Below are 20,242 nucleotides of genomic sequence, written 5' to 3'. Positions count from 1 at the left end.
TTACATCATATGCAGACTTAACATTTCTATAAAGTGATACATGAAATTGTATTCAACCAGAAGGGAAACAAACCAGAAAAGAGGGTAATAAGAAAATAAACGATAGAAGGGAAATATAACATATGAGTGCCAGTTACAAAAAAAGTGATAAAGTAAATAAAATATAAGGTAAGGATCTCCAAATGAGTGGTTAATGGAACATTGTCAGTCTAAGAGGAAGTACATATAGATTGAGTGAAAATCATTTTATTAACAAATATCTATCAGACCAGCACTGTCCAAATGTGGCTAGGAACCACCGTGAGCTTACTGCCCAGCTCACATGCAATAAAGAAAACACCTGGGTTTAATAGGAGTAGCAATTTAAAAGATGTTTTGATAAAAGCAGATATAGGTCGTAATAAAACTTTGAATCTTTTATTTCTAAAAATAACTTAGAATGCTTCCCCTTATTGGGTTGTATAAATTGTGGCTCTGTCATTAAGGGTCCCTATTTTACACATCCTCAGACTGGTTATACATTTTAGAACAATTGGACAACTAATGGCACAGTGTCACTATAAAAATTAGGATATATGTATATGTAAAACCTCGGTGCTGCCCCTTTAAATAATTGTAGAAAACAGGATGGGGGGATAAGATGGGACAAGGAGGGGGTTAATAGCACTCTTACTCCTACTAATGGAAAAAGCTGTATCCAAACAGCTAAGTGTAAGCATTAAAGTGTAGGTATTAAAATTTATAAACTTTTCTGCATTTAAAAAAAATATAAAGTTAAGTAAATTAATTCAAATTCACAACTTCGCACACCACTAATCAAACTATCTAAAAACAAACAATCACCAAACACCAAGGAAACTGCACAAATACCCCAAGTGACACCCCCCTGTATTCCTGGCCGATAACAGGATTCCTCAGCTTCAGGTGTCAGGGGTAACACAAGGTGCTAATGTACACGCAGCCAACAAGGTGATAACAATTATTATTTTAGCCACACAAACGCGCTTCGGCCGTTAGACGGCCTTTCTCAATGTGAATATGATTCAAAAATTGACAAGCCGAATGTTTGCTAGAGCCTCCTTTTAAACCTGTTACAAAAGAGTAAATACCAATCCTGAGCGTTCAAATCGGCCACCTCCTATTTTTAACCAATAATACAAGGCCATAGTAACACTCATTGTGGAACAGTGTAATGACATGTGGACAAGGATTGGTTTGAGTGAGAGAGCCGGTTATCCAATCAGATACGTTTTAGGAGAGAAACCCCTCAGTTACGTTCTATCACACAGTACACTCGCTATTTCCCGATCGTAACTAACAGCGACTAAGATGTCAATTATTATACTTAACATATATTAATATACCAGGTATGCCACACTGCGATTTCAACTTGTAACTGTTATGTTATGCATATGTAGCCCTTCCTGTTGAACTTTTGCACCTGTATACAGTCTGCAGGAGAAGTTGCCTAGGCAACTATTAGACTGGTTGGTCATGTGATCAAGTGAAACTGAAAGAAGAGTGTAAGACACAGGAGGAAGCAGACATGTCAGAGCAGTGAAGGTGTGTGTGAGGCCTGGCTGTGTGAGAGCTGCAGACTTAATCTTGTAAAGTAACAGCATTCCTCTGCTGATTTAGTGTATGCTGCCAGCTGCAGTCTGACCCTGTTAAAGAGCTGTGGAGAAGAATGCAGACAAAGTAAATGACTGGCAGACCTTGGAGTTTTCTTTCAGCATGTGCAGAATCCTGTTTAGTGGTAAGAAGTATCCTCTCTCCTTGTCATACTGACAGGGCATTCTGTCCATCACATAAACTTATAAACAGCTCTTCCTGTGGATTGCAGTTTCCTATGAGCTGTAACTGTTTAAATGCATGTGGATTACCTTAAAGGGCCCCAACATTTATGTGCACCAACTGGTACCCATCAGCCATTAGGGTGAAGCCTGAGGGTGGGTTCGCAGGTGGTTTGGGAGGGTGCTGGGCCTGGTTAGAGAGAGTCGGTGTGTTAGTTAGCCACTGTATTTCTTGCCTTATTTTTATTTACCATAATCCTTTAATACATGTTCATACTGTTTTACTGTTATTACTGTGTGTGTTGTAGTTATTTATTATGTTCCTGTCTGGGAAACCCATTCTTGCCCTGGATGCCCAGTCAGGTGGAGGCACTGCCACAGTCATGTACCCCAACTCCCAGGTAGCGGAGACTCAGGATCAGCCTGCAGAGCACATGGAGGTAGCTGGGGTAAAGACCCACAGGGGTAATTGTGGGCCTAGGCCAAACCCCGTTACATTTGGTTGTACTGCTGAGATAAATTGGGGTACACCCAGTAAGGATACGTTAATTCCCCGGCCCACACTCCCATTTGTAACAGATTGGGCCCAGCAACAGAAGGTACCATTGCATCATGCAGTGATGATATGCCAGGTACCACCCTATAGTGAGATAAAACATGTCACCAAGTGCGTAGAGATTATACTGGGAATAGAGATGGCTACCATCAGAGATATCCTGCATGATTCATACGGTCAAACTTACATGTTAGTATATTCCCATGCAGATTTGAGAGGCCGTCATAGGCCTACATGTCTATACCTTCTTGAAACAGCTCCTGAAGGATGTCGCTTAGTGTACGCTCTCTCTGATAAGGAGGAAGGGGTTACACTGCAGCAACCCTCCACTATAGGCCAAAGAGACTTTAATGTATCAAGTTATTCCCAGATTCTGTCCCCTTTGTCAGAGAAACCCCCCAGGAGATTACCGGTTACCCCTGTAGAGACTGGGGCCATCCCCAAACGAAATGTCTACTTTTCCAATGTGCATGGGACAACTGCCCCTAAGACCCCAGATCTAGTGGTTCCTTCATCTCCAACATCCCCAAAACCAGGCGATTCCCTATTGAGAACCACAAGTTCAGGAGAGAGTAACATATCTGAAATACTGCAAAAACTCTCAGCTACCCATACCCACAGTTACCGTAAGCTGAAAGTGTTTTCTGGGAATCAGCCTGTTCCTGCCGGGGAGGAACCCTTTAAGGCCTGGAAGGATAATGCTGTACAATTATTGGAAGAATAGTCTTGTACGGATAACATAAAAAAAACAACGGATAATGGAGAGTCTTCGTTTCCCAGCTACGAATATGATAAGGCTGTTTAGGGGAGTGAATGAACAAGCTACCGCACAAGATTACCTGAAAGTTTTGCAGGATGCGTATGGAAAATCTGAGGACTCTGATGATCTATTAATCAAGTTCCTAGCCACTAAACAGAAGGAACATGAGAAAGCTTCAGACTATATCAATCGATTACAATTGTCACTGGGAAAACTGTTTCATAATGGAGCAGTCACTGCATCTGAGTTGGATGCTCGACTATCCAAACAAATTCAGAAGGGAGGCCTTAGCAATGATCCAGTCATGATCATGTTAAGAGTTAAGTTGGATGATCAAGTCTTGTCCTATTCCACACTGATCCGAAAAGCAAAAATACTGGAGAACCAAATGTCCCCATCTCCTCCACAAAAAGGAAATTCTTCTAAAGCTGCAGAGAAAGAGGATATGGAACTGTTCGTCCTTAAAAAAAAAGTTAGCTGAATTAGAATTATTGTCTAAGTCATCGCCAAGAAGAACAGATTATTCTCCTACCAGGAGGCAGCACCGCAGGGAGACCACAGGAAGGTTATTCCCAGAGGAACAGTCCCCCCGAGGGAACTGTTTTAAGTGTGGAAAATCAGGGCATTTCAAGCGGGAGTGTCCCACTAATTCATCAGATACAGAAGTGGATGTGCTAGCTATTGAGCTGGAGGATGCTCAAGCTACCAGTCCTTTCAGGAAAAGAGGAAAAAAAAAACACACCCATATTATCTGTGGGGGCCAAGATCGGGCCCAAATCTCTGATACAGTTACAAATAGAAGATATTCATGCCTCGGCCTTGTTAGATACTGGATCCCAGGTCACCATCATTAATAGAGACTTCTATGACCATCATCTAAAACATATTCCCCTGGAGCCAGCAGGAGAGTTGCAGTTGTGGGGAGTGGGATCTCAGGCCCAGCCTGTAGAGGGATGTATAAGAGTGACAATAACCATCCCACAGTTAAACACAGGAATGATCTGCCCTATGGAATTGGAAGCTCTTGTATGCTCCATGAAGAAAACAATGTGTGCCCCAATAATTTTGGGTACCAACGCAAGAATGGTGCAGGACATGTTCAGGGCCTACCTAACTGAAGTGGGAGATGTATCTCTAACCAGACTGATGGAAGTCAGCCCTGTTCTAGGGAAAGAATGCCATCGACTAGCCCTACAAGCTAGACCAGGATCATGCCACTACTCGGGGAAAGAACCTTTATTTGTAAGGCCTGGAGAGACTAAGACTCTACGAGCCATAGCATCTATGCACCATGAAATATCAGGAGGAACCAGGCAATACCTCATTGAGTCCTTGCCTGAGGAGGATGCAAAAAAAGGGTGGACTCTCATACCTGAGGTGAAAGACTGGCGGAATCACTGGTGTAAAGATTTTCCCATAATGATAAGAAACTTTACACCCACAGAGATCAGAATTGATCGTCACCAGAAGATTGGTGTGATTCACTTGTTGGACCAAGTCTCTTCAGTAATGTCTGTAAAGGCAGAACAGGGAGGTGATCATGAAGGACCTATAGTTTTTGAACTGGAAGATTCTCCTCTACCACAAAAGTGGAAAGATAGCCTCCGATCCAAATTAGCTACTCGAGAGAAAGTCTTCTCCAGGAAAGAAATGGATGTGGGATGTGCAAAGAGTGCCACACATGCTATCAGACTTTCTGACCCAGCTCCTTTCAGAGAAAGATCAAGGAGAATACCCCCTCGAGATGTGGAAGATGTCCGGGATATACTCAAACAGATGGAAGAATCTGGCATTATTAAAGAGTCCAGAAGTCCATATGCCTCACCCATAGTGGTAGTTAGGAAAAAGAATGGCAGAGTCCGGCTCTGCATAGACTATCGGACTTTAAACAAAAGGACTGTGCCAGATCAATATACTCTGCCATGGATAGAAGATCTGCTAGATGCCCTTTCTGGAAGCCAGTGGTTCAGCGTCCTGGACTTGAGGTCTGGGTATTATCAGGTACCCATGAAGAAGGAGGATCAGGAAAAGACAGCTTTCATCTGTCCCTTGGGATTCTACGAGTTTACCAGGATGCCCCAAGGGGTCACTGGAGCTCCCGCCACCTTTCAAAGGCTGATGGAGAAGACTGTGGGGGACATGAATCCCAAAGAGTGCCTAGTCTATCTTGATGACCTCATAGTGTTTGGAAGGACACCAGAAGAGCACGAACAGCGATTGCTGAAGGTGTTGGATCGACTCCAAGCAGAGGGTCTGAAATTATCAATAGACAAATGTCGATTTGCCCAGAACTCTGTTACATATGTAGGTCACATTGTTTCCGCACAAGGTGTGACAACTGACCCGACCAAAATTGAAGCGGTGATGAACTGGCCCAGGCCAGATAACATCAGTGAGCTGCGCTCATTTCTTGGATTCTGCGGTTACTACCGGAGGTTTGTGAAAGACTATTCAAAGATTGCTCGAGAGCTACACAACCTGTTAAAGACTACCTCTGCTATAGAGGGTGTTAAGGCGCCAAGTCCTAAAGACTCCTTCGGAAAGAAATGGACCTCAGGATGCGAAGAAGCCTTCTTAATCTTGAAGAAAAGACTCACAGAAGCTCCTGTATTGGCATATTCAGATCCCGAGAAACCATATGTGCTCCATGTTGATGCCAGTATGGAAGGCCTAGGGGCCGTATTGCATCAGAGCTACCCGGAAGGGTTAAGACCAGTGGCCTACATAAGTAGAAGTCTAACTGGTGCAGAGAAAAACTATCCGGTCCATAAGCTAGAATTCTTGGCGCTCAAGTGGGCAATTGTGGACAAGTTACATGACTATTTATATGGAGCAACATTCGCGGTAAGGACGGATAACAATCCGCTTACTTATATTCAAACAACAGCAAAGCTGGATGCCACAGGGCATAGGTGGCTGGCAGCATTGTCAAACTATAGTTTCAGCCTTAAATACAAGCCAGGCCCTAAGAATGTCAGTGCAGATGCTCTGTCCCGCAGACCTGGACTTCCTCCTCATGAAGAAAAGGAGGAATGGGAAGAAATCCCTGTGCCTGGGGTAGGAGCTCTGTGCCAAACATATGTAGTGGCTGAGAGGCAGGATGAGTTCTCTGAACTCAGAGGAATAGACTCCATATGTCACTCCCCAGAAGCCGTACCAGAGGTATTCTGTGCTCCAGCAATGCTCCAACAGTGGTCTCACATAACCAATGAAGACAAGAAAAAAGCCCAGTCACAGGACTGGTATATAGGTACAGTCCTCAAGGCAATGAGAGCCAAGAACCCTAAATTACTGAGCTCCCTTCCCATTGGACAAAGAGATTTGTACCGGAGAGAATGGAGTAAACTACATCTAGAAGATGGAATCCTTTATAGAATTATAAAATACCATGACCACCCTGGTTGAAAGCAGCTAGTGTTACCTCATAGATATCGGGGAATGGTCCTGAGAGCTCTCCATGATCAACATGGGCATCTTGGGGTAGACAAGACCTATGGCCTGGTACAAGACCGGTTCTATTGGCCTCGCATGAGAGAACATGTTGAACATTATGTGAAGACCTGCAGAAGATGTATTCAGAGAGAGACTCTGCCTGTGAGAGCTGCCCCTATGGGCCACCTGAGAAGTACAGGACCCCTGGATCTTGTGTGCATGGACTATCTATGTATTGAGAATGATACTACCGGAATTGGGAATGTTCTGGTAGTAACAGACCATTTCACCAGATACGCTCAGGCTTTTCCCACTAAAGACCAGAAGGCTGTGACCGTAGCCAAGGTCCTCTGGCAGAAATATTTTATGCACTACGGTCTGCCCAATCGAATACATTCTGATCAAGGTAGAGACTTTGAGAGTAAGCTGATCAAAGAACTGCTGGATATGTTGCAGGTTCACAAGTCCAGAACAACACCCTGAGGGTGATGACCAGCCTGAGCGTTTTAATAGGACACTCCTAGACATGCTCGGGACTCTGAAACAAGTGGAGAAGCGGTCCTGGAGTAAGCATGTAGAAGCCATGGTCCACGCATATAATTGCACAAGGCATGAGTCTACAGGATTCTCACCCTATTTCCTAATGTTTGGAAGGGAAGCCAGACTACCGATAGATGTCCGGTTGGGGGTGTTCCCAGATGGGACAAAGTCAGACTCTCACTTCCAGTATGTGAGGAACCTCAGACAAAACCTTCACAGTGCCTACGAGTTGGCCACTCAAGCTGCGGCAAAAATGGAGGAACGCAATAAAAGAAGATACGATACGAAAGTGAAGCATCGGGAAGTCCAAGCGGGAGATAAGGTTCTCCTCCGGAATCTAGGGGTACCTGGGAAACACAAATTAGCAGACAGATGGAAGGATACCCTATTTGGAGTTGTGTCTAAGCTAAAGGGGCTGCCAGTGTATAATATAAAAGGCCGGATCAAAGCTTGGCATAGGAACCATCTACTACCAATAGCCTATATCGATGAAGAGGAAGGGAGTAGTAGTGAATGGGAGAAAAGCACAACGGAGAGTCCTGAAAATGAGGCAGTAGAGACCCCAGAAGCTCTTAGTGCTGATGATCAATGGTGGTCTCCTCCTGCTGAGGAAACACAGCACTTTCCTTCCTCTCCTCCCTTAGCCTCCTCTACATTGAATCCCAACAGCCCCAACTTTGTGCCTGGGACCCCAAAAAGAGACTCTTGTATCATGGGAAAGCCAGGGTCTCAAGCATCTGGTGACCTCCCCACCCAAGTGGCCAGAGCTGAAGATTCCCAGGAACATTCTGGACTTCCTCAGAGAGAACAGAGACTGGGTACTAGAATACGACAGCCTCCCAGGGTTCTTACTTACGATCAAGTTGGAGAACCCAGTTATGTACATATGCCCCAGGTACAGTCTAAAATGGTTGATTTTCTGTATGCGGTTGCGGACATTATGAATGTTGGAACCTCTCTGTACTAGAATAAACTGTAAGATAGTTAACATTTGTTTATAGGACTGTTAGTGCATTTATTATTATTTATATGTTTTGTTTTTTTCAATTTACCTCTTGGTGGAACCTTGCCAGTGGAAGGCAAGGATTTTACAAGGGGGAGAATGTAGCCCTTCCTGTTGAACTTTTGCACCTGTATAGTCTGCAGGAGAAGTTGCCTAGGCAACTATTAAACTGGTTGGTCATGTGATCAAGTGAAACTGAAAGAAGAGTGTAAGACACAGGAGGAAGCAGACATGTCAGAGCAGTGAAGGTGTGTGTGAGGCCTGGCTCTGTGAGAGCTGCAGACTTCATCTTGTAAAGTAACAGCATTCCTCTGCTGATTTAGTGTATGCTGCCAGCTGCAGTCTGACCCTGTTAGAGAGCTGTGGAGAAGAATGCAGACAAAGTAAATGACTGGCAGACCTTGGAGTTTTCTTTCAGCCTGTGCAGAATCCTGTTTAGTGGTAAGAAGTATCCTCTCTCCTTGTCATACTGACAGGGCATTCTGTCCATCACATAAACTTATAAACAGCTCTTCCTGTGGATTGCAGTTTCCTATGAGCTGTAACTGTTTAAATGCATGTGGATTACCTTAAAGGGCCCCAACATTTATGTGCACCAACTGGTACCCATCAGCCATTAGGGTGAAGCCTGAGGGTGGGTTCGCAGGTGGTTTGGGAGGGTGCTGGGCCTGGTTAGAGAGAGTCGGTGTGTTAGTTAGCCACTGTATTTCTTGCCTTATTTTTATTTACAATAATCCTTTAATACATGTTCATACTGTTTTACTGTTATTACTGTGTGTGTTGTAGTTATTTATTATGTTCCTGTCTGGGAAACCCATTCTTGCCCTGGATGCCCAGTCAGGTGGAGGCACTGCCACAGTCATGTACCCCAACTCCCAGGCAGCGGAGACTCAGGATCAGCCTGCAGAGCACATGGAGGTAGCTGGGGTAAAGACCCACAGGGGTAATTGTGGGCCTAGGCCAAACACCGTTACACATACATATAGGAAACAACCGATGTTGTTACATCCGGTTAAACTGTCCTCACAGCCTTAACGCTGTGACTTGTATAATGGATATCTGTTGGTAAAAACCTAATAAGATCAAGAGATTATTTACATTACACGCTACAGGAAATAGTAATATAATGGGTAAGGGAGACAGCAAATTAAAAGACAAACTACAGGAAACCTTATATGGAGAACGATTCTCACAATTTATTTTCAGACATGCACCTCCAAAATAAAGCTAATACGTATTGGTATTTATATTCACATATTAATACTGTTCACATCATAATAGATAATCAGTAAGTTAGTGATATAATGTTTGGTATATAACCTAAATCCAGTACATATAAGGGGTCTTGCATTATCCCCAGTTTCCAAACTATATTTGATTTAATTCATCATATTCGTGGTAGAAACCTGGTGGAAATATAGTAAGATCACCATATTCGGGGTGCATATCTAAAGTTGAGTAAAATATATTGCTACATCTATACTATTAAGGGAAAGATGATTATAAGCTAATATCAGCACATAACCCAAAGTATATTCATTATGGGTCCTTGGCAGCTTAATATAGTTGGCATAGAGTTAAAAAAAAATTATATCTGTTTAATTTGATATAATTACAATCTATTATCTTAACCATACTATATATACAAATTCCCGTTGATAAGATGGTCAGCATATTTAAAGATATACCCCAAAATTGTTATTCTCATTCATATTAAATGGCATTACAGAATTTAATCTGAAAATCCACCTGGCTTCCTTTTTTAATAGAGCCTGTTCAGTCTCACCACCTCTAATCCCTGATTTAATAGACTCAATGCCCCAACATTTGAAGCCTTGAGTTTTTCCTTTATGATTTTGTAGGAAATGTCTCGCTACACTTGTTATTTTCCTACCGTTCTCAGTATCTCTTTTTGCTAATCTGATGTTGCTTAGGTGCTCGGTCATTCTGGTACCCAGGCACCTAGTAGTCATTCCTACATAGATTAAATTGCATTCACAAGAAACACAATAAATTACGTTTGTACTCTTGCAGTTGATATGGTTCTTAATAATCCACTTTTTGTTAAACCTATCCAGAATGGTCTTCTTTTTAATCATATGTGTACACACATTACAATTGCCACATGCAATAAATCCCTTATATAAAGGAATCTTATAAGCATTTCTATTGAAGTGGCTTGATGTGAGGCAGTCACTTAGATTATTGGCCCTTCTGTATGTGAATAGTGGTTTTTCAGGAATAACTGTTTGTAATACATCATCAGCTTGCAAGACATGCCAGTGTTTCTGGATTATATTAGAAACCAAACAACTTTGACTTGTATATGTGGAAATAAATCTTAAGGGAATAGTAGATTGGGTACTTTTTGGCATTAAAAGTTTAGATCTATTCTTCCTTAGAGCCTTGTTGTAGGCTCTAGCTAAAGCCTTTTTAGAATAACCTCTCTGAAGTAATCTAGCTCTGAGATCTTGTGCTGCTGAATTGAACGATTCTACAGTAGAACAATTTCTACGGATCCTCAAATATTCACCTACAGGTAAACTATGTATGGTATTTGAATGGTGATAACTATCAGCTCTTGTTAGCGCTGCAGAATCTGTTGGCGCTCTACAAATAACCGATAATAATAATAATAATATTGTTTGTAGATGTAGGTTTTCTGTATTTATCAGTTTCTAGACGATCTTCAATTTTTCTGATAGTTAAATCCAAAAATTCCTCTTTGTGTTTATCTGTTGTCATGGTGAGATACAACCCTAGAGGATTTGTGTTCAAATTAGATATACATTCCTGTAAGAGTTCATTTGTTCCTTCCCATACAAAGAAGATATCATCTATATACCTGGACCAGTGGGAGATATATTGAGTAAACCGTTTCAATGTATTATGAAATACTATGGTTTCCTCCCACCAGCCCAGGTATATATTAGCATACGTTGGGGCACAGTACATCCCCATCGCTGTTCCGCATGTCTGTAAATAAAATCTCTCATCAAAAACAAAATAGTTGTGTTTTAATATGAATTCCAGTAATTCAATTATAAAGTTTTTAGTTTCATTAGACATAAACACATTTGTTTAACAGGAAGTGTGATACAGCCTTACATCCCCATATAGTGTCTATACTGGTGTAGAGTGATTCTACATCACAGGTGACTAAGATCGAATTGGGGGTCATAGAGATTTTATCAATTTTTTTTAGTACATGCATGGTGTCTCGAGTATATGATGGCAACGATTCAACTACATAACGGAGTCTAGCATCAATGTACTTGCTTGCTTTCTCTGTTAAAGACCCTATTCCCGAGACAATGGGACATCCCGGAGGACATGTCAAATTTTTGTGAATCTTGGGTAATAGGTATAGAGTTGCTATTTTAAGTTGTTTAGTCTCCAAGAATTTAAACTCTGTATTGTCAATAATACCTTTAGAGAGTGCTGAGCTAATATGTTTGTTATATTGCTTAAGAAAACATTCTGTAGGATTACTGAAGAGGTTTACATAGTTCTTCTTATTACTGAGTTGTCTTTTAGCCTCTTCTATGTACATAGAGTTAGGCCACAGGACAATGTTGCCACCTTTATCACTGTGTTTTATCTGAGTATCTGACCATTGTGTAAGTTCTTGAAGAGCATGTTTTTCATCTATGGTTAAATTATTAACATGTGGCTCTGTATCTTCTGATAGATTTAAAATATCTTTACATACCAAATCCAAAAAAGAAGAGGTATTGTGCGAGATACTACTTGGTGGTACAACATGTGATTCGGATTTGAGCACATTTTTCAATTTGTGCCCACCTTTGTGCCCTCAGTATCAGTAACATTAAAATCCTTCATCAAAGAAATCAAATCATTAATTACAGCCATATCTGCTTTGTCTAAGGATTAATTTTCTGTGTTCCTAGCAAAGTATTACTTAAGCAAAAATTTTCGTCTGAACAGATGAACATCTTTAATAATTTCGAACTTGTCAAATGTGGGTGTGGGTATAAATGATAGACCTTTTTTCAGAACTGAGATTTGCATGTGAGTTAATGTCTTGTCTGTGAGATTAATTATATTCAATTCTGGTTGTTTGATCTGGTTTTCCTGTTCTGGGGTTTGGAATAGAATTTCACTTGTTTTCTTGTTCTTGACCCTTTTCCTTTCCCTCTATGGGTTCTCCTCCTAAAGTGAAACTTTCTATATTACCATGGGGAGTTATTTTATTTCTCAAAAAAGGTTTGGGTCTCACTTCTTCATCTGAGAAATCTATGTCTGTTTCACCTTCCCCATCAGAAATCTCAGAGTCACTTCCTGAGTTTTTATTCTGATTCCATAAGTATACCTTATTATTGGCATAATCATTAACATCTCTGTAAATTTTTCTTTCTTTCTTATCTGATATGTATTTAGCAAATCTTTCCACCTCCCCTTTTATTTTAGTATAGGATTTCTGAAAGTCCTCTCTGGCTTCATATAGTTTGAGTTCTTCACTTATTTTTTAAATCTGATCTGTAATTTCTTGTAATTTTCCCATTTCATGTTCTATAAGGAAGCCAATTAGTTTGAATGAACACTCAGTTAAAGCCTCTTCCCATTTAAGTTTACGGTCTGGTTTTAAATTTTGGAAAGTAGGAAACAGTTTGAGGCGTAAGCCCCTAGGAATTACATTATTCTCTGTATAGAAGTTAAACATACCTATATTCCATTGTCTCTTAATTTGTTTTTCTCTTTTTTTTTTTAAGATCTTTAAGAGATTTTAACCACTCCCCAGTTAATTCACTATCTTTAGTGTTTTTATTTTTCAAATCAACCGTAACAGGTTTAAAAGGAGGCTCTAGCAAACATTCGACTTGTCAATTTTTTTTATCATATTCACATTGAGAAAGGCCATATAACGTCCGAAACGCGTTTGTGTGGCTAAAATAATAATTGTTATCACCTTGTTGGCTGTGTGTACATTAGCACCTTGTGTTACCCCTGACACCTGAAGCCGAGGAATCCGGTTATCGGCCAGGAATACAGGGGGGTGTCACTTGGTGTATTTGTGCACTTTTTTTGGTGTTTGGTGATTGTTTGTTTTTAGATAGTTTGATTAGTGGTGTGTGAAGTTGTGGTTATACATTTTACCACAATGCACATTATACGTGTGACACCTCATGTAATTTATATGATTAAATGCCCTTGTGGGCGTGTCTATGTGGGGAAGACCACCAGATGTGTAAAAGATTGAGTAAATGAACACAAGGGTAATATCCGGTGTAAGGTGATGACTGCCTCAGTGGCAGCTCACTTCTTACAGGCAGGACTTCGAATAAATCAGCTGCGTTTTCAGGTTATTGCAAGGATTAAACAACCAGGCGAAGAGGAAACAGATAGTTGTTATTTAAACAACGTTAGGTTTTTTTGGATCTTTAAATTAGACACAATGGAATCCAATGGTATGAACAAAGAAATTAAATGGTCATTTTTTTTTCCAACAAGCTTTATTTGGAGATAAAAAAAAATGATCTTACAATGTTGTAAATATAGAAAAAAGCACTATACAATGTGATCATCTGATAGTGGTACAATTTCAAGGAGAAAAGAAAGAAAAACTTTTTAGTACATCAGATAGGTATCATGTTTATGAGAGATGAAATTCATCTATAAGTCCAATCAGGGTGTTTTAGGATGGAGTTTAATTCTTTTTCTTTATGGTACTGACCTGATTGAGGTATGTGTCCATTTATCAAGGAATGTAGTAACAATATCAGTGATACCAATTACTGAAGCATAGTACAACAAAGCTTAATTCAAAACATTTATTGAGCATAGATTATGTATGATTGGAGAAAGGGGGGAAGGTAGAAGCAGGGGAGTGGGGTAGTGTGTGGAGGGGTGAGAATTTCCTCTGTATTGTAGTGTATTTGTGTTTAGTAGGGAGGGATCAATACTTTAATTATGATGGTAGTCTTTCTTACATAGTGTGTAGTGATTGTTCCCAGTAAAATTTGACATTTAGGAAGTAAGATTGTTTTTTACGTTTTATATACCCATATTCCTCTAGATCTAGGAGTTCATTTGTTGTTCTATCTATCCACATTTGTTTAGAAGGAGTGGTGGGGGTCTTACAATGTCTTGCTATCAGCGATTTGGAACTGTTTAACCCATTTGTAGAAGATGAGCTCTCAGAGTACATGATTGTATGGGTATATCGTTTAGGAGTGCCATTCTCGGTGTCAATGTAAATGTTTCTGATAGTATTGTTTGAAAGTGTTGTTCCAAAGCTTTCCCTATGGAGTAATTTCAGGGCAGTTTCACCATATATGTAATAGTGTGCCGTGATTACCACATCCTAAGTACCATCTAAGTAAAATTTTGTTGTTTAATTCTAGGATTTGTGGGCATACAGAAGATTTATTTGTTTGAATATATTTTTCCATTCTGCTAATGTTTCGTTAAGATCCGTTTGCCATCTCATTTTATAGGGTGGTAGATTTGTTTCAGCGTCTGCCCTAAGTATCCCTGTGGCTAGTGCAAGAGGGTGTCTTATTGGGGTTCCCAATAGGCATAGTGATTCAAAAGAGGTTGAATTTCTTGTGAATTAGTGTTTGTGGTGAGAGGTTTGGATTTATCCAATAAGCGTATTGGTTTCCAATTTCATTTTGTATTTTCTTGCGTGGTAATAATTTCCCTTTGTCTAATAGTTTGATGAGTAAAATGGTGTATTCCTAAATGGTCATTTTCTTATTAAATATCTTGAAATAGATTTGTAGGTGTATATTTATTAAGCAGCAGATGCTGGTCTTTCCCACGGAAACATAGGTTTCTGAGGTGGCGGACAGTAATCATCCCGATCAGATACGATCAGGATGATTGACACCCCCTGCTAGCGGCCGCGAATGTGCAGGGGGTGGCATTGCACAAGCATTTCACCAGAAATGCTTGTGCAATGATAAATGTTGACAGCGTATGCATTTATCGATGTCTGCCCGGCATTTGCTAAATCTACCCCTTAGAAAATAATAATAATAATAATAATAATAATAATAATAAAAAAAGGAAAGAGGGAATAAAAGAGAAGACAAAATTAGAAAAAAATATAATTAAAAAAAGACCATTTTCAGAGCATTTTAGCCAATTTCCTCCTCATTCTGTTTCTAGGAATTTGATGGCATCTTCAGGTGAGTCAAACTGGTAAGATTTCTCCCCAGATTTTAATCTCAGTTTGGCTGGAAATAATACAGAGAATGTTCTTTTATATTTGTACAGCTAGTTACATATATAAGTATTTTTTTTGTAGATTAGTCCTAGAACAAAATTACTTTCCCCCCCCCTGGAATTCTATTGATTGGTTCTGTCTATATGCTCTTAAAATGTCCATTTTTATTGTAGATTTAAGAATCTAAATCACTGGTCTTAGTTTCTGAGATACATTGTTTTCTTCTTGTAATTTAAGTTGACCAGTTATGTAAATTTGCTCTGTTTCTGAAGATCTTTTATTTGGTATATTCAATAACAGAGGTAGCTCTTCTTCCACAAACTTCTGTATAGCCATACCATTCATGCTTTCTGGTAGGCCTATTACCCGTAGGTTATTGCGTCTGGCTTTATTCTCCAAATCTTCTACTCTGACACTTAGTTCAGCATTTTGTTGTAATAAATCTTTTATCTTTTCCTTGTGTTCTTGCTGAAAATCCTTTACATCAGATATTCTTTGCTCCATTATATTCAACCTTTGATTGATTTAGAAAAAAATTTCCACAAAGTTCCTTGCAGAAAAGACCATAAAAAAGGTACAAATAAATACAGTGTCGCTCAGAAAAAATAAAACATATAGAAGTTTATTAAGGATTCATTAAAAATAAGGCAGACTCCATGTTTATACAAAAAGGTGAGCAATAAAAAGTAAAGTCTAAGTATAAACAAGTATATTCAATAGTTGGCATCTGTTTTATGCTTTATACACGGTTATCACCAATTGTTTGCCTCCCCAATATCGATACCGGTATGCCCCAAGGCAGAACATAGAGTGATCTGAGATGTCATCGCAGAAAATGCAGCATGTCTGCAGAAAGAACAGGAACTGTTAGCACTTTAACTTTTCAGTGCTGCTCCACATTAGACTGTTCTTTTTAAACAGAGCTGTTCTCTGGCTGCATTGTATAAGTTTTCCTTAACAGTGCATCCAGAGCAAAGTGCTGCTTGAAGTCAACAATCAAATATGCAGTAGTGCTGCAAAGCAGCAGTGCATTGATTGTAGTCTGGCTCTGAGATTTTTGCAAGCTCGTTCCCTAGCTTTTTACAGTCTGCAAAGCTGTTTTTCTCTGAATGTAAGATGTTCGTATGAGCAATGTACCTTTTTATTACTACATGTCTATGTTAGACTAAGAGAAAAGGAAAAAAATTAATTCAAGAGACATTTTACAATGACTTTTTTTGTCTGCAGCTAATTTGCAATGCAATTTTCAACTACTGCACTAGATTATACAACTTTAAATATTGCTTTATTCTCCAGTTAACCAACACATTGCAATTGATCTGGTGCTTTAGTGTAACTGACAAATTTACAATTTTATTTTATTGAAAAATGACCTGCAGAAAAATATTCACTAAACAAATCTCATCGCAGAAAGTGAAAAAAACTTCTGTCTCTGGGCCGGTATGGTTGTTTGGAAGCTGGGTTTGTTATGTATGTGAGTCTGCATTTGCCCTGAATTTCCTACTTGTTACCTGGCAGATTCGGGTTGAGGCTTTGAGCCACACAGGCTGTTAGCTTTTGGGCAATCTGAGTACCATGTTACACTTATCCATTGGTGTATAAATAAATATATAAAGGAGGATGCTTTGATTGTTTGCTGATTTGGACTCACCCTACATATACGCTGCAAGTTGCGATTGGTAACAGCTCCCTGCTCCCATAGGTTCCCATACTACACCACTTGTTTTGATCGTCTGTGCCTCTTTGATTGATTTGTTTAACGTCTTGGATAATACTATCCTCCAGCCCAAGTTAGATCTTATCAATCTTTGATGGTTTAAGTTCATAAGTTGAGTAGAGATAGCATGTGTATCCTTTACTGGTCTTGGACATTCATTCATAGAGCCATTTGCTGATGAGTAGGAAGTTTGCTTATCATTATAGTTGATGCTAATAGAGATCCTTTTTTCAAGATTTTTATTTTTTAGCGCCATTTTTATATTTGTGAGATATTTGTCCATCCAGGTAATGACTTTCTCTCAATCTGCTTCTTAATAAGACCAGGGTTTTTTTCTTTTTTTTTTTTCTTTTCCACCCCACAGAGTATTTAAAACTCCAGATCAGGTTTATATAGATTTTTCAAAGTGAAAGCATTTATAGATATGTAGAAGCAAAGACAAAACGTTTAATCCATCATAGGCAGAAACCGGCATTCCCACTGACCATATACAAAATACGGCAAAGCAAATTTTTATTTAGAATACAGTCAGAAATCCACACAAATCCTCTTTATATTCCTTATAATATCTTGTGATTGTGATATTGTGATTCTTGTGATTCATTAAAATTCTTTATCAAAAAAGAAATATTGATTCAAACTGTGTATAGGGAGACTTAATATGGTAATTCTGATATCCCAAAAAACATATAATGCATAAGGTAACCCAGACTAGACCAATAAATGTCCTGTCCTTATCTCAAGAGAAAGATTTTGCTTCACTGGACTTACCTTACCTTATCCAGTAACGCTGAGCAATTCTTACACAGCGTTATTCCGACCGCACTTCACACCCTATACTTGCCGTCCAGTGTGAGGAGGTAACTAAAATCCTCAGCATCCCTGTCGCTCCCAGTGCGCTGCACTGCCAAGAGGGAGACCTAAAGTCAGCTACCGATTGTCAGGTAGCATCTCAATCCCTCTACATGCCTGACAGGGAGAAAGAAATACTGATGATTGACTTCTAAGCCTGGGCTCTGAGGTCTACTATAGCTGCTCCAACTGGCGAGTGTTAGCGCACGTCGACGTTCACGATGCGTGCCCGCCCACTGGATGTCGTAATCATCTACTCTTACATTTTTTTACATTTTTTTTATAACATGGTAACAGTTCTTTGGTTGGATACATTTTTTATTTTTTTATTATCTGTTTTTTCCTTTTTTCTTTTCTGTGTTTTTTATTATTATTATTTTTTTACCTTTACTAATAAGTAACATATATATATATATATATATATATATATATATATATATATATATATATATAATATGAGAAATATAAGATATTTCTATTGGTTAAAATTTTCAATTGGTTTATATAATTATATGCACTGTATCTTTTCCTTATTTTTGCCTTTTGACTTTAAGGGTCTATTAATTGGGGTAGGAGTCACATTCAGCAACATAATGGTCTCAATGTGTTTGCAAAAATACTCATATTATATCATATTTTGGTATTCTGCGATAAACCCCAAGGTTTTTCTTGGGATGTTTTTTGGTATTTTTTTCAGAAACATGAGATATTCTTATAGATTTTTTTTTATTGTTTATATAACTATATGTATTGCTGTTTTTCTTCTTATATTTATTTTTTTCTCTTTAAAGTCGTGTTTATTGGGTTAGGATTAATATTTAGCATATACATATATATTTCACATATATTTACTATATTACACTTTGGTATTCAGAGCCAAATCCCAAGTTTTTTTTATATACACAATAGTTAATATACTCACTTGGAATGTGGGAGGTAATGAGGTTTTTAATTCTTCATATAAAAATAATTCAAGAGTGACAAATTTATTTAGCAAAAACATTCAATATCAAACAATGCATTATTTACAAGACAAACTAGGGAGATATATAATTGTCAAAGTTTTAATTGGGAAAAAAACGGTTGTGCTATGTAATATATTTGGCCCCAACAAACAGAAAACTTTATTACATATTATTATAATGGGTGACTTTAATATAACCCCAACCCCTTTACTGGATAGGAGAGGTGACCTAAAAAAAAAAATAGAACAAATAGAGGATATATTTCTACTAGATTTAAATATGAAAAGCAACCTTTGAGGCTTTACAGGAAACCTTTAACCTTGTAGACATCTGGTGACTTAAAAAACAGACAGAAATTGATTTCACCTGTGTTTCCAGAAATAATAACGCTATGTCCAGGCTAGATATGTTCTTGATCTCTGCAGAACGATTAAATAGAGTAAATAAAGTTCAGATTATGGATTTTACCTTTTCTGATCATGCCTCAGTATTTATGAGCATAGACCCTCAACTTAATACCTGTAGTAGCAATAGGTTCTATTATCCCTCCTATCTTAATAATTCAATTAAATTCAATTTTTCAAAATAAATTTGAAGAATATCATATAAATAACAGATCTTATTTAAATAACAGTCAAATTTATTGGGAAGCGGCCAAGGCTACAATAAAATCTAATATTATTACGTGATAAATCATAGAAAAGAACAGAAAAAATTCTCTCTCAAAAAAAGTCACATTAACATTTAGTAACTTTAAAAACAAACCAAATATTAAAAATAAAGAAAGTTTTTTATTAGCAAAACAAGAGAGAGTTTCCTAGAAAGAAAAACAAGAGAAAAACTAAGACAATTAAAGGCAAGATTCTTTTGCTGGGTGAATAGATCAGGGAAGCTCTTAGCTTCCTTAACAACAAAACACAGATCTCTGAATTATATAAGAAATATTAATTATAAAGGATCGAATACTCAAAAACCCAATAAAATAGCTAAAGCAATGGCAGATTATTATCATCAAACTCTATATACAGCAAAAAAAATGGAATAGGAGAATCCCATAGTTTTTGGGAAAAAATTAACTTGCCGAAAATAGTAAATGATCATCTAGATATGTTAAACAAACCTATTAATTCAGAAGAGATAAAATAAATAATTCATGGTTTGTCGCTAGGGAAACCTGCGGGCTCTGATGGTCTTCTGGCCGAATTTTATAAAATTCTAATAGATAAAATTGTCCCTATTTTGAATCATCTTTTCATTCATTTTTTATAAATGGCACTATTCCATCTCAAAATTTTAAATGTGCTAATATAATTATTTCAAAGCCAAATAAAGATCCTTCCTTGCCACAATCTTATAGGCCTATATCACTTATAAATGTGGACTATAAGATTTTATCATATAGATTAAAAACAATAATACCATATTTACTAAC

General features: G+C 38.4%; 1 protein-coding gene across 1 annotated transcript in view; it reads left to right on the top strand.

Annotated features, from left to right (window-relative positions):
• VWA8 (von Willebrand factor A domain containing 8) overlaps positions 1–20,242 on the top strand; it is a 1,436,595-nt gene that overhangs the window by 62,733 nt on the left and 1,353,620 nt on the right. The gene's annotated exons all lie outside the window — the stretch shown is intronic.

This window comes from Bombina bombina, chromosome 3 (genome assembly GCF_027579735.1).
Source record: "Bombina bombina isolate aBomBom1 chromosome 3, aBomBom1.pri, whole genome shotgun sequence".
NCBI lineage: Eukaryota > Metazoa > Chordata > Amphibia > Anura > Bombinatoridae > Bombina > Bombina bombina.
This window is presented reverse-complemented; position numbering and strand designations above follow the sequence as displayed.